This window comes from Pinus tabuliformis, chromosome 9, assembly GCF_031772625.1.
Source record: "Pinus tabuliformis cultivar Carrire ecotype Pingquan chromosome 9, CPIR1, whole genome shotgun sequence".
NCBI classification, from domain to species: domain Eukaryota; kingdom Viridiplantae; phylum Streptophyta; class Pinopsida; order Pinales; family Pinaceae; genus Pinus; species Pinus tabuliformis.
In genome coordinates, this window is record NC_142307.1 from 729,437,025 (window position 1) to 729,450,325 (window position 13,301).

Below are 13,301 nucleotides of genomic sequence, written 5' to 3' on the forward strand. Positions count from 1 at the left end.
ACCCTCACCAAAAGTGTCACTCAAAATGGCTTTGGTGACAAACTGTAAAGGACCATCACTATATACACTTACATCAACACTTTTTTAAAGACCGTCACCATATGCGACATTGGTGATGGACCTTAAAGGTCCATCAAAAGCATGACCCTCACCAATGACATTTTTTCTTATAGTGAATATATAGAAACTTGCATGCATAACAAATGCATATACAACCACAAACTCATGATGACACATCCCACAACAACACGATCAACCTTCATACATCGACATCACTATAGCCATGATCAACACCATACAAATGCGACAAGCACATGGTCATACAACACAAGAGACACACATGAAACATGAATCCATGACAAACAGACAATCCATCCAGTCCAAGGGGTGAACCATGCTCTATACCACTCTCTAACACCCTTCTCTGAAATATGCCCAAGTAACTCGCCAACCATAGTAAACATGCAACAAGAGGCCACTGTGATATGATTCGACCTCATAAGTTATGTTAAGGAAGTGGAACTAATGGCGAAACCGCATACAGACCTTCAACATCAACATTAGGACCCCCAAGAACCATCCCAACCTGTCTGCCAACCAGCCCCTGGGTTCCACTACGATTTTGGACCACTTGACCCTGAGACGCTCCCATGCTATAGGCCTACCAACGTCCAAGAGGCTCTAGGCACTCTCATGACAAGGCATGCAAGCATCGAGGAACTATTTTGCTCAATGTTGTGCCATCGTCCCTGGGATTTAAGCCACCTTTTCAGGCCCAGTGCCCAAGTCACTGCCTAGAATTGAATGACACCTTCAGAACAGTAAAATAACAGAGAAATGATAGTACAAATGAAAATACTTAAAGAATCCCTTGACTAGACCCCTACTAGCCATGACAAGAATTTCGCCAAACATATCGCGAATATGTGTTATACAAGTACAAATAACAAATATTAGCATATGGGTCTCATACTTTTTTGAGATTCGCTATGAGGTATTTTTTCCTTATCACTTTAGCTTCATTTTCATCCATTAGGCCATAGATACATTTTTCATTCATATACAACTAAAAACATGATGGGAACCATACAGAGCCACTGTCATAATACATATTCATAACCAACATAATGACAACAGAAATACCATGGATACAATAGCCATAGAATCCACATATAAACCAATATTATAATCCTGAGATAACAAGGAGAAATAACTTCATATTAATGATGCAAAAGCCAACCCAGTATGGGACTAGCATGTTCCACCCGACCGTAGAATGGCTTAGCGAAATCTCTCTTCATGCATTCACCCTCATGCCATATTCCAAGCATGAATGTGGGATATCATAGAACACATCAATCCAAAACCATCCATGGCTTCCAAAGGCCATCCACCTCAACCCATCAAATAGCGATTCCACCTCACAGCTTGACATCACAAAACCATCATCAGATTGGTCCCTATCTAAGCTTTCCAGGGCTTCCACAGAATTTTTCCAACCAAGGCTTCCAAGACTAGTAAATCAACCCACATATTTTACTCAACATCCAAAGCGTTTATCCAACTAGGGCTTCCAAGACTAGTAATTCAACCCACCAAGGGATTCTAGAGTGTTTTTCCAACCAAGGATTCTAGTACTAGTAACTCAACCCAGTTGTTACAGGGCTTCCAAAGCATTTGTCCAACTAGGGCTTCTAGGAATAATAAATCAACCCAACCTAAGGAAACAAGAGAACCAACCAAAACAAAACAAGGATATAAAACCACAATCTCCATGGGTATCTAGGAAATGGCAAGGCTAGGAAAATCCACTGTCAATCTCGACCATCCTCCATGCTAATGACAAACCATTAACAACAAACCACATGCATATGACATGCATTCCAAAACTGTTGAGGAAAACACACATGAAACTCAATACCTCCAAGGAAAGACCACAATAGTTGTTGATCTTGATGTCCTCTTGTGCTTTTTTACTCTTCCTTTGCCTTCTTTCTCCGAAACACCAATTATTCCACACTCCTCAAAGAGTGATCCAAGAAAACTATAAGTATCCAAGAATATGAGAGAGAGAGAGAGAGAGAGAGAGAGAGAGAGAGAGAGAGAGAGAGAGAGAGAAAGCTCCAACACTGGACTTACCAAGCTTGCCCACTGATTCTTAGAAGCCATTTTATTAATGAGGCTTCTATTTTCTTCATTTTCCATTATTTTCCTTCATTTTCCTCCTCACATGCAACCTGTCAGCTTTCACCTCCATTTTCTCCTAATCTTTATTATTTTCATACATAAAATGCCAATAAATGCCTCATGCCTTTCCAAATCCTTTGACATTTCATTTGTGAATTTCCTTAGCCATAATACACCAAATGAAAACCCACTTGGGTGATTTCCCCATCATTCATTTTGGAATATGTGTCCCATGGTTGTGGTCTTATATATTTTTACATGAATTTTTAACCAGGGTTGTTACACAATTGAGGTGTTGCTTCTCCTTCATATATTAGTCTCTCCCTATGTTGTAACAATTCTCCCCTTTCCTATATAAACCCTGTTTCTTCTTGTAGCTAGGCAATTTTTGCTTGGAGTTACTTAGCTCTAGATACCCTAGTGATTGGCCTTCTTATGGATGTTTGAGGCTTCAATTTTCCCTTTGCCTCATCCCAATTTACCTTCTTGTTGGCTAACAAATTCTTCAGAGAAAGAGTTTCACCAATTTGGTAGTGGTGAAAATTGTGGAAGAAGGGGTGAAAATGGATTTTTTTCGTTGACAAAGATGGATTTTTGGATAGATAAGTGGTTGAATAGCATGGAGGATGGATGATGGAGGTGTGGTATACTTCCTTCTTCACTCCCCTAGCTTAAAATCTGACCCCTCTCTATGTTAATCACAATCCTGTAGCAATTCTGGTCAATATTTTACGAGTTCAGGACAATCCTCTAAAAGATTATGGTGGAAAATAAGGGAAAATTATGGTGGAAGCTTAATTAAAGAAAAAAGAACACACTTGGGACAAATTCCTCTTTTGGGGAGGGTTTAGACAAAAATCTCTATAATCTCTTGTAAAAAGAGGACAAACTCCTACATCTAATATCAAGAGAAGGGTTTTAGAGGATGAATGCTCATATGAAGAGTTAATATTTGAAAGAAAATGAGTAGAATTTTTTTGATGATCTAAAAAAATACTGTGGATATTCCATTGGACAGTTCGTCACAACAGATATGATAATATTATATTAAAAATTTGATATTCCACACTATTACAGTTTTATTTAATTTCTAGATATGTACAATTAATTGTAACTAGTGCATGCATGTAAAATTAAATCAACGAGAAAAGTAGAGGATGAAAAAATAAGCTCACACACACATAATACGTAAGATATGCTCTCTGGGAAACCATTTCGGGAGAAAACCCAACAGGAAGGTGAGGTCGCTTCGCTCTCTTTCTTTGTCTGGAAATATGGCTGTAGATACAAAGAAGTAATGTTTGTGGCCTGTGGGCTGCTACAATTCATAGATCCTCTCTGTGTGCTCTCCCTTTTATCTCTCTTGGCTATCTTTTCTCAATTATGGAACAAAATTCTCATGAAAGAATGGAATGCCTCTTCCTCCTAGTGGCCTGATTATAACACAACCCGATAGCGTACTAGTGGTTAAGTTTGACTACATCAACTCTTAACTAGAGTTACAAAATATAATTTTCTAGAGTATTTTACATCACAAATACATGTCTAGCCCCTTTTCCATGAATAATGGGGCTGACACAGCATCCTCCCAAACTATAGGTGTGAAAATAAGAAGGTCAACTTTTGAGTGGCATAACTTTTGCATACAGACTCTGATGGATGCGCTTCTTACGTAGTTGGAAGTATTTTTGTGTGAAGATTATCATGAAAAGGTGTGACTCTTTAGTGGAAATGTGTTACCCCCAACAAACATTGTTTGATTCCTCAAAATTATCTCGGAAGGTTTCAGACTAGGTTTCACCAAACTCGGTCCCACGTTAAAAATGGTCTTGTGAGCAGATTCCTCCACTTTTCCCACTCTAAATGCATCGAAATGGATGAAAAATAAGATAATGATACAATTCAGATCATTTGAGGCTAAAGCAACCCCTATGTCAAAGAAGAGAAAATCCCCGTAAGAATAAGAAGAGGTCCTAGTCAGTGAGGATTGCTTGGACTTTAGGGAAATACCATGGTCATGGTCTTCATGAGGAAGGGGTAAATATTTGGCTATTTAAAAATCCTAATGTTGTTTGTAGAACTCTTAGTGGATTTATTGTGTCAAACTATCCATTATTTATATGTAATTAAATTCAAATAATGTTCTTTCTTCTATACCGTTTCCATAAGAAGTTAGCTAGTTACATCGTAAGGCATTCCCCTTTGAAATAAACTCCCCTCTGAAGGTATGTGTACATTCATGGGCCCTTGATTTAGGTGTTAGATGATTAAAATAGTTTGAACCATTTGATTAATTTTATCGATATTAAATTAGTTATAACTATAAGCCTCGCGACCTCGCAATGCAATAGATTGACCGTCCTTGCTCAAAACTACTTCTTGCTCGACTCTACTTCTAGGTGCTTCGGATCGACCACAATTGCTCAACACTACTTCTTGCTTGGCACTACTACCTCCAGGTGCTTCGGCTTGACAGCCCTTGCTCGGAAAGAGGAATGAATCTTTTTGAAGGAGAAACCCCTAATCTACCAGGTTCTTTCTCCATATAAATGTGTCACAGTCTTCAGTGTCTGCATCGAGTTTCAACTATCCATAATCTCCATTTCAAAGAACTGTGGATTTATAACTCACAAATTTTTTGATGTCATCAGTTTCATCTCTCAGATCCCTACGAGATTGGGGTTAAATAACATCACAAAATGCAAGTCTTCATCTTTTTTCATTTGTTTACTGATATTTCGTTTCAGTGGCTACTTCAACACTGTTGTATATGTTTAGGGTTTTCTTTCTTAAGAAAAGGTATGATTTGAATTTTCATTTTCATTCATTGTCTCATTTGGGAATTTTTTGTAGCAATGGCTTGTCTTCTGAAGTTTTTCTAGTGTGATTGAGAGGTTGTTGTTTAGGGTTTTTCAATTTCTATGTTCTTGCTAAGAGTTTTTAGTAAATTAACTTCTGAGAATCGAGAAGTTTGGAATCTCTGCTTGTATATCGTTTTTGTGGGCAGTATTAAGTAAAATCCAAACTTGTTTTGATATTATGCATTTTTAACGACACCCATTTCCGGTGCATTTCTATATCTGTATTTAGCGTGAAAGAGGCCTTTGGCAATGTTTCTCGTTGTATTTTCTAGAAATTTGAAGTTATTTTAATGAGAACTATAAGTTTAATGGCCTTTTTTTGGGGTGTCAATTGTCTCTTATGGATAATGGCTAATTCTTTCATTATCATTATTTGATATTCGTTCTACTTTGTTTAGGGCATGAAGCTTTGTTCATGCACTTTAAGTCTTGAACAAAAAAATATTATAGTCTGCAAAGAGCTATGAATAAGTATATGATGTGGACAACTATCACCACAAATATCATTGTAAAACATGAAAGAGGTTTTTCCCCTTAAAGATCTCGTTAAACCATATAAAACCCTTTATTAAGTTGCGATTACACACTATGTAATGCCCTTTATTCTACAATTTTATGTCATGGGACTCTTGTAAATTTCTGTTTGCTATTGTTATTGTAGAATTAAAACCATTTTATCTAATTAAAAGAATGACATGGGCATTGGAGCCTGGCACTAAGTTTTAACTATCCAACCCAGTTCTGATATATATATATATATATATATATATATATATATATATATATATATATATATATATATATATATATATATATAGAGCAAGCTCTGAGGTGGATTCGGGCATGGATATTATTTCGAGAAGAATCCCTGTTGATTATGGTAGACCTGCTAGGGAGGTTAGAATATACAGTTCCCTTCAATCCATTGCTAAAGTTCTTCAGTACTTTCATGTAACAAAGGCATATCTTTAAGGCCTTCAATCCCTTGGTGAATTTATTCATTAATTTCATTTAAATTAACAGAGGCATAACCTTAAGGTCTGAAAGAGGAATGAATCTTTTTGAAGGAAAAACCCTAATCTCCCAGGTTCTTTCTCCATATAAATATGCCACAAGTTTCGGTGTTCGCATCGAGTTTCACCTATCCAAAATCTCCATTTCAATGAGAAGTGTGGTTGTATAACTCACAAATTTTGTGATGTCATTAGCCTCGTCTCTCAGATCCCTACGAGATTAGAGTTAAATAACATCACAAAATGCAATTCTTCATCTTTTTTCATTTGTTTACTGATATTTTGTTTCAGTGTCTACTTCAACACTGATGTATATGTTTAGGGTTTTCTTTCTCAAGAAAAGGTATGATATGATTTTCATTTTGATTCACTGTCTTATTTGGGAATTTGTTGTAGCACTGGCTTGTCTTTTGAGGTTTCTCTTATTGTGATTGAGAGGTCTTTGTTGAGGGTTTTTCTATTTATATGTTTTTGCTAATAGATTCCAGTAAATTAACTTTTGAGAATTGAGAAGTTTGGAAACTCTTCTTGTATAGCGTTTTTGTAGGAAGTATTAAGTAAAATCCAAACCTGTTTTGATATTATGCATTTTTAACGACACCCATTTACGATGCAGTTCTAAAACTGTATTTAGCATGGAAGAGGCCCTTGACAATGTTTCTCGCTGTATTTTCTAGCAATTTGAAGTTATTTTAATAGGATATATAAGTTTAATGGCCCCTTTTCAAGGTGTCAATTGTCTCTTATGGATAATGGCTAATTATTTCAGTATCATTATTCGATATCCGTTCTACTCTATTTAAGGCATGAAGCTTTGTTCATGCACTTTAAGTCTTGAACAAACAAGTAGTCATGCAAGAAGCTCTGGATAAGAATATGATGCAAAAAAATATCGCCGCAAATATCATTGTAAAACATAAAAAAGGTTTTTCCCCTTACATCTTTCGTTAAACAATATACAACCATTTATTAAGTTGCGATTATCACACTATGTAATGCCCTTTATTCTACAATTTTATGTCTTGGGATTCCTGTAAATTTTTGTTTACTATTGTTCTTGTAGTATTAAAAGCCTTTAATCTGATTAAAAGCATGACTTAAGCATTGGAGCTTGGCATTGATTTTTAACTATCCACATTCTTCATTCCAATGGGAAAATGATGGCTGTGAGACGAAGGTTTGAGGAAGTGGTAGATCCATTGCTCGAAGTTAAACCCACATCTAGGGCATTGAAACAAGCATTGTAAGTATCACTGAATTGCGTGGATCCAAATGCTGCTAAGAGGCAAAAGATAGGCCGTGTCATACACATCCAAGAGCCAGACGAATTACCCTTTCATGATGTATGTTTTTCTTTGAAACAATAACCATGTTGTTGCAGAGTATCAATGGCAGTATAAGTTTATATTTAAATGGTGTATATCGTATATATATACTCTGTTTACTTGTATTAATACTATGTTGCCCAATGCTTATTATTGTCATTAGAGACATGTCATAGTAATACAATCTGAAATGTGGATTTTGCAGGATCGTTGCCTAGGGTGTGAGGCTTCTGCCCAAGCATGTCATGAGAATCCAGCTAATAACATAATCTCCAACCCAAATGGGGATAACACTAGTGAAGGTGAAGTCAGTAGCCCCAATCACAGAACAAAGCTGATATTGTTTGAACTATTTAAGACTTTGAACAAGGCTTTCTTGTTTGGTGATTTGAATCTAGTTCAAGCTTTGATCGAGCAACTAGGAATCTACAAGTGGGATTCATACTCAGAGATTGAGTACTTATAACCATTGTCATTGAGTCATCATGGAATACTAAGAATTTAGGGATATCAAGTGTGCATTTACAAATAATGAATAGTTCATTTAGGTCAATCAAACCTTAATTTTTACAGCTACAAAAAAAATTCAGGAAAATGAACAATAGTTTGTTGCTCAAGTGGCAACAATCATGGGCACACATGCCCAACAAAAATATCAGATAGTAGTCTTGGAGGTTTAATGCACTATGCTTCAAAACATGGTTCTTAAAATGAGAAAGGGAGAATAGATTAAGGCCTCAAATCAAGTGCAATCTATAAATTCAAATTATGGAGGACCAAAGGAAGAAGCTATAATGCATAAACATGTTTTTGACATGGAAGTTGTTACACTAAAACCTAACATGGTCAATACAACAATGGAAGAAACAATGATTCAACATCCATTTTGCTAAGTTATATATTTCATAAAGTCATAGTATTTTAGGTTTATTCTATGGAGTATATACCACTTAGAAGCATTGACAAACTTTGTCAATGGATGTAGTTAGGCTATGTTATAGGTTAGTATACACTATGGATTTTTGTTATTATATGAAAACTATAAAGTGGATATGAATGTATTTGATCTACTACTCTATTGCAATGTTTTTTATTTATATAAAATTTTCTAGAAAACATGTGTGTAATGTTCAAACTCCTGAAGTGTGAATGAATAATCTATTTTTGCTACATGTTTTTATAGTTTGTGTTTCCTATGAATGAAATAGATGGTTATTCTTTCTTTGATGCTTTCGAATGTCACTTTCTTATTTTCACATCGATACATTTAACATGACGATACGAAAACTCTATGGTAACCTCAATAAGATACCAATGATGTTGTTGTATGTTGATCATTTGAGTATGTTCTTAGAATACGAAATGCCAACATTTAAGGGTGAAATTATGAGCCAAAATTTGGTCCCATTATTGATTTTTCTTTTTGTTTACATGTATCAATGAGCATATTAGGTTTGCTAGGGATGCCATCCACTAATGTGGGAAAACATGTTTTGGGTTTCTCATGATGTTTTCCTTGGAAAACATTTATTGATGGGATTATATTGGAAACCAAAATGATCAAATATTTAAGAATCATGGGAAAGGAAACATGTTTTACTTAGCATTACTTTGACAATTTTGATGTATCACCATAGAAGTTTTCATCGTGGGAATAGTTTTGGTTGATTTTTCCACTACTTTTGCAACTATGATTAGAAAGGCTACAACTCAATGGCATGAATGACACCATCAAAATTATCAAATATTTAAGAATCACGGGAAAGGAAACATGTTTTACTTTGCATGATTTTGATAATTTTGATGTATCACCATAGAAGTTTTCATCATGGGAATAGTTTTGGTTGATTTTTCCACTAATTTTGCAACTATGATTAGAAAGGCTACAACTCAATGGCGTGAATGGCACCATAGGCATCGAACACAAAAATAAGCATGGGAAAAAAATAGGAGATTGTGCAGTAACAAACAATGGACCATTGTGTGAAACATATAATTGACTCTCATATCATAAAATTTGGCTCTCAATGGGAGCCAACTAAAAATAAAATCACTTGCTCATGAAACCCATGAAGCAAGGCTTACAATAATAATTTTACTTTCTTCATTACATCATTTACAAAAGTCTCAATTAGATGTCATTATGAATACCGAACCTAATTATACTTTTCAACACCCTCTTAACTAGGGAGATATTCATAATGGTACTTGGTCATTCTCAATCTGGAGAATTTCACATAAGAAGAATTATGATTTGTAACTCATTTGTATAGCATCATATCAACTAGCATTGTTACATAGCAAGGCCTTGACTAACAACTCCTTATCTCCACAAGGTATGAGCTCAATCCTAGTGAGACTAATTATTTATAGACAGACTCATCATTGTCTCTCTCAGAACATACCTTGGCTAGGTACTCAGGATATGTCCCATGAGGATTATTCTTATCTTGGCCTCCCCCGTCCCACAAAGAATATTGGTCCTCCACGACTACTCTTAATATTGGATGCCCTATCTCATCCTTAAAGAGCATCAGATCCCAAATGATTACACAATCCTCCATTTTGTCTTCCCATGTGAAGACCAAAATGACATGTCTATTTCTCCCTCTCAAATTGGAAGGACATATTCCAATAAAGGAATGTACTCATTCCTATCTCAAAGGAATGTACCTAAGCTCCCTGCTTAGGAATTTCTAAGTTTCTTCCAATTAAGAAAATACTTCTCGAGCTCCCTCTTAACTAGGGACCTACAACAACTCCTCATGTGGAACAACCAGCTACTTGACAAACTCCTCTCTTCTTCGATGTCATCAATTTGTTTTTTCATGGAGTCTTCGTCTTTCAAGGACTTATTCATAGGGCACAAACCATCCATCACTTTCATTCATGAGTTAGTCATGTCCTCAAATCATCAAAAAGTGATCCAATAGTATTCCATTTGGATTTGCTTTATGTCATTCTACTTTCATGCCATATTTTCTAGAAGGCTCTTACATCCTTCAATATGGTCCTCTCAGAAGTCATTCACATATCTTCCCATTAACAATCCTAGATAAGCCCAACTAGATATTAGTTCAATAATAAGAAATGAACACTTGAATCAAAATTACCTTTATGATGGCCTTTCATCGTGACATCTTCCTGTAGGCCTCATCATCCTGCATGCAAATTGATACATTTTCCAAAGATATCCATTGTCAAGGGTCTCCATCTTTTTCCAACTCCTATCAGACACTTCAAATCTTTCTGAGAGATCGCCTAGTCAAATCTTCTTGGTATTCTGGATGTTTTTCACCTTTACCATCGTTGCACATCTCATGATCTCTTCCTTCCTTTCTCCACATGTTTCTTTCCCAAGAACTTCCAATTAAAGTTCCTTAATTGTAGACAACCTCCTCATACTTCATATGAAGACATATTATGTTGATTTCATCTAGTGTGATTTATGCTTTTCTGCATTCTTTCAGAGGATGAGATCCTTTCTTCTTTGATCCTGCCTCTCAAGATAGAATTAATGATCCATGTTACCTACAACCATACAACATGACATTATAATATTAAATACAAGCATACATACCTCATTTACCTTTAGGTCATCTAGGATTCTTTTAGTAGTGTCCTTTATTGAAAAGATCTTCAACCCCTTGATCGACTACATCTCTCATGTCATCATACCATCATCCCATGAACTCCACAAGTTGGAGTTCTTGATGAAACACTTGCTTCCTCTCTAGATTGGTGAACCCTCCAATGAGGATTCCATCTCGCATATCCTTATTCAGTAGATGTTTCTCTTTTAACTCATGTATTATGAGACTTTTCCTGGATAATTTCTTCCTTTGATCTTTCAATGGGGCCACTAAGAGCTATATCCTTCAAAATTGACTATCAGACATACTTCATGTTTCGTATGGTGATGTCACGAGTTCTTGTTTCTAATGCTTCCATGATGCCACGATGCATCTTATTATTTATTATAGCTATATTTTATAACATAATATGTAGAAGCTATGTCAAGACCTTTTGTGAGGGAGACTATCTCAATAGAGATCTCTTACTTCCCCTTTTCTTGGAATTCTTCTCTTTAGCTTCCTCCACTTATTTTGGTGATATGGCCTTCTTCTTTTTCTTTTGATATTGTCCCTTTAGAACAATTTTTCTTGTAATGTCCATAGTCTTTACTTCCATAGGATTGAATATCTATGCTCTTATTTCCTTTCCGAGGACCATAATTTTCCAAACTTCCCTTTCTTTCCTACAAATATTTGAGTCCTTTAACCTTCAACACTTTTGCCCTAAACTTGTCTTCTTCTATCTTGCATAGAAACCACAAGTTGTGGAATGATGTAAATTTCTTATCCCCATGGACATTTATTACTTTTTTCATCAGTTAGTACATTTAGAACAATGATGATTATCGCCTTATCATCTTTCCCACATCTTGTAGTTGAGATCTGAAGAAGATATCCCTTCATCCTTTGATACGATCAGATCTAAGTCATGTGACCTTCTTTATTGCATCTTCAGAGAATAATCTTACAATTTTATCATATACATTTCTTTGATGTCTTAAATATTTCTATATGAGGGGAATTTTCATAAGAATCACTTTCCATGAATTCAGAGGAGACCTTTCCATTGATATGTTCAATGACTTCATTTTCTTCGAGGACTATGTCTATCCTCCTTTTCCATACAAGAAATTTCGATGACCCATACAACTTATAGATCTACTTTCAAACACAAAATCATTTTACCAAATTTGATTATAGAATGAAAGATAATTACTTGACAAGTGAAGATGAAATCTTTAGCTTGATCACTTTGATGGTGGTTGAAGAATATGTATTTAATGCTTCCTTGGATGATATTCTTCAAGGGAAAGGAGGGGATCCTTGATTCAATGAGGGGGAACATGCCTCATAGGTTTGAATATGATGATAATCCCTTCTTTCTTTCAAGATACTTCAACTACTTTGGTAGTGAATGAGTGCAGATTAGAATTGATTCTAGGGTTTCAACTTTCTTCAAGATGATGTGATCTTCATATTTAAAGTCCTTCGAGCTACCTTTCTTTGTAGATAACTTGGTGAGGATTTTTTTTGTGGTATTTTGATGATGATAAGAGGATCCAAAACTTTTGTTGTTGTAGATTTCTTCTTTGATCTAGGGTTTTATCCTTCAATGTGCCTCATGTGCCTCTCCGTCAAAAGTAGACCTAGAAAATTTGTTGATCATAGCTAGCTGATATATTATATCATAATTATGGTGCTCATTTGTTATTTGAAGGCCCTGTAACATATGACCGATTGATGAGAGCAATTAGCATATGTTTCTGTTAGTGTTTGTCAGCGAATTTTTACAATTATAAAGAGGAATCCTCTCAATTAATTATGGTTGCAGTCTAGTGATTAATATGGGCCATTATCATGATCAGACCTAGGTTCAAACCTCCACAGACATTAATCCCTGAAAATTAACTTGTTAACTAGATTTGACAACCATTCATATGTTCCAGGGAAGAAACTCACTAGCCAGGATTTGACCCATTGACATCTTGATGCGAGAGGGATTTTGTAACCTTCTTGGAAATGTATTATGCCTGGATAGTGCTCCTCTTAGATTTATTCCAAGAAACTCCTAAATCTTGTTTCCGATCTTGGGTCATGGAAAAATTCATGGACAACACAGAGCTCCTTGTGGATTGCATCTCACCTGTGTTGGGTAATGGATTCTGAAGCCATGAATAAGCTTCATCATTGAAGGCCTATATCAAGAAGGCAAAAATCATGAGAAAAATTCCACTCCATCCAACCATGCTCGCAAATCAAGTGCCTCATTTCTTTCCCATCTGTCTGTCTACATGAGACTCAAATTACCTATGGCTATGGCTACTCCATAGGTCGGGAGAA

General features: G+C 35.7%; 2 non-coding genes across 2 annotated transcripts; both read left to right on the forward strand.

The window, feature by feature from the left end:
• The first annotated feature begins 4,784 nt into the window (after positions 1–4,784).
• LOC149150769 (small nucleolar RNA snoR97) lies at positions 4,785–4,890 on the forward strand. The gene has a single exon (XR_016263874.1). It is a non-coding gene; the product is annotated as a small nucleolar RNA snoR97 (small nucleolar RNA).
• Positions 4,891–6,202: 1,312 nt separating this feature from the next.
• LOC149150770 (small nucleolar RNA snoR97) lies at positions 6,203–6,308 on the forward strand. Its single transcript, XR_016263934.1, has one exon. It is a non-coding gene; the product is annotated as a small nucleolar RNA snoR97 (small nucleolar RNA).
• Positions 6,309–13,301: the final 6,993 nt, after the last annotated feature.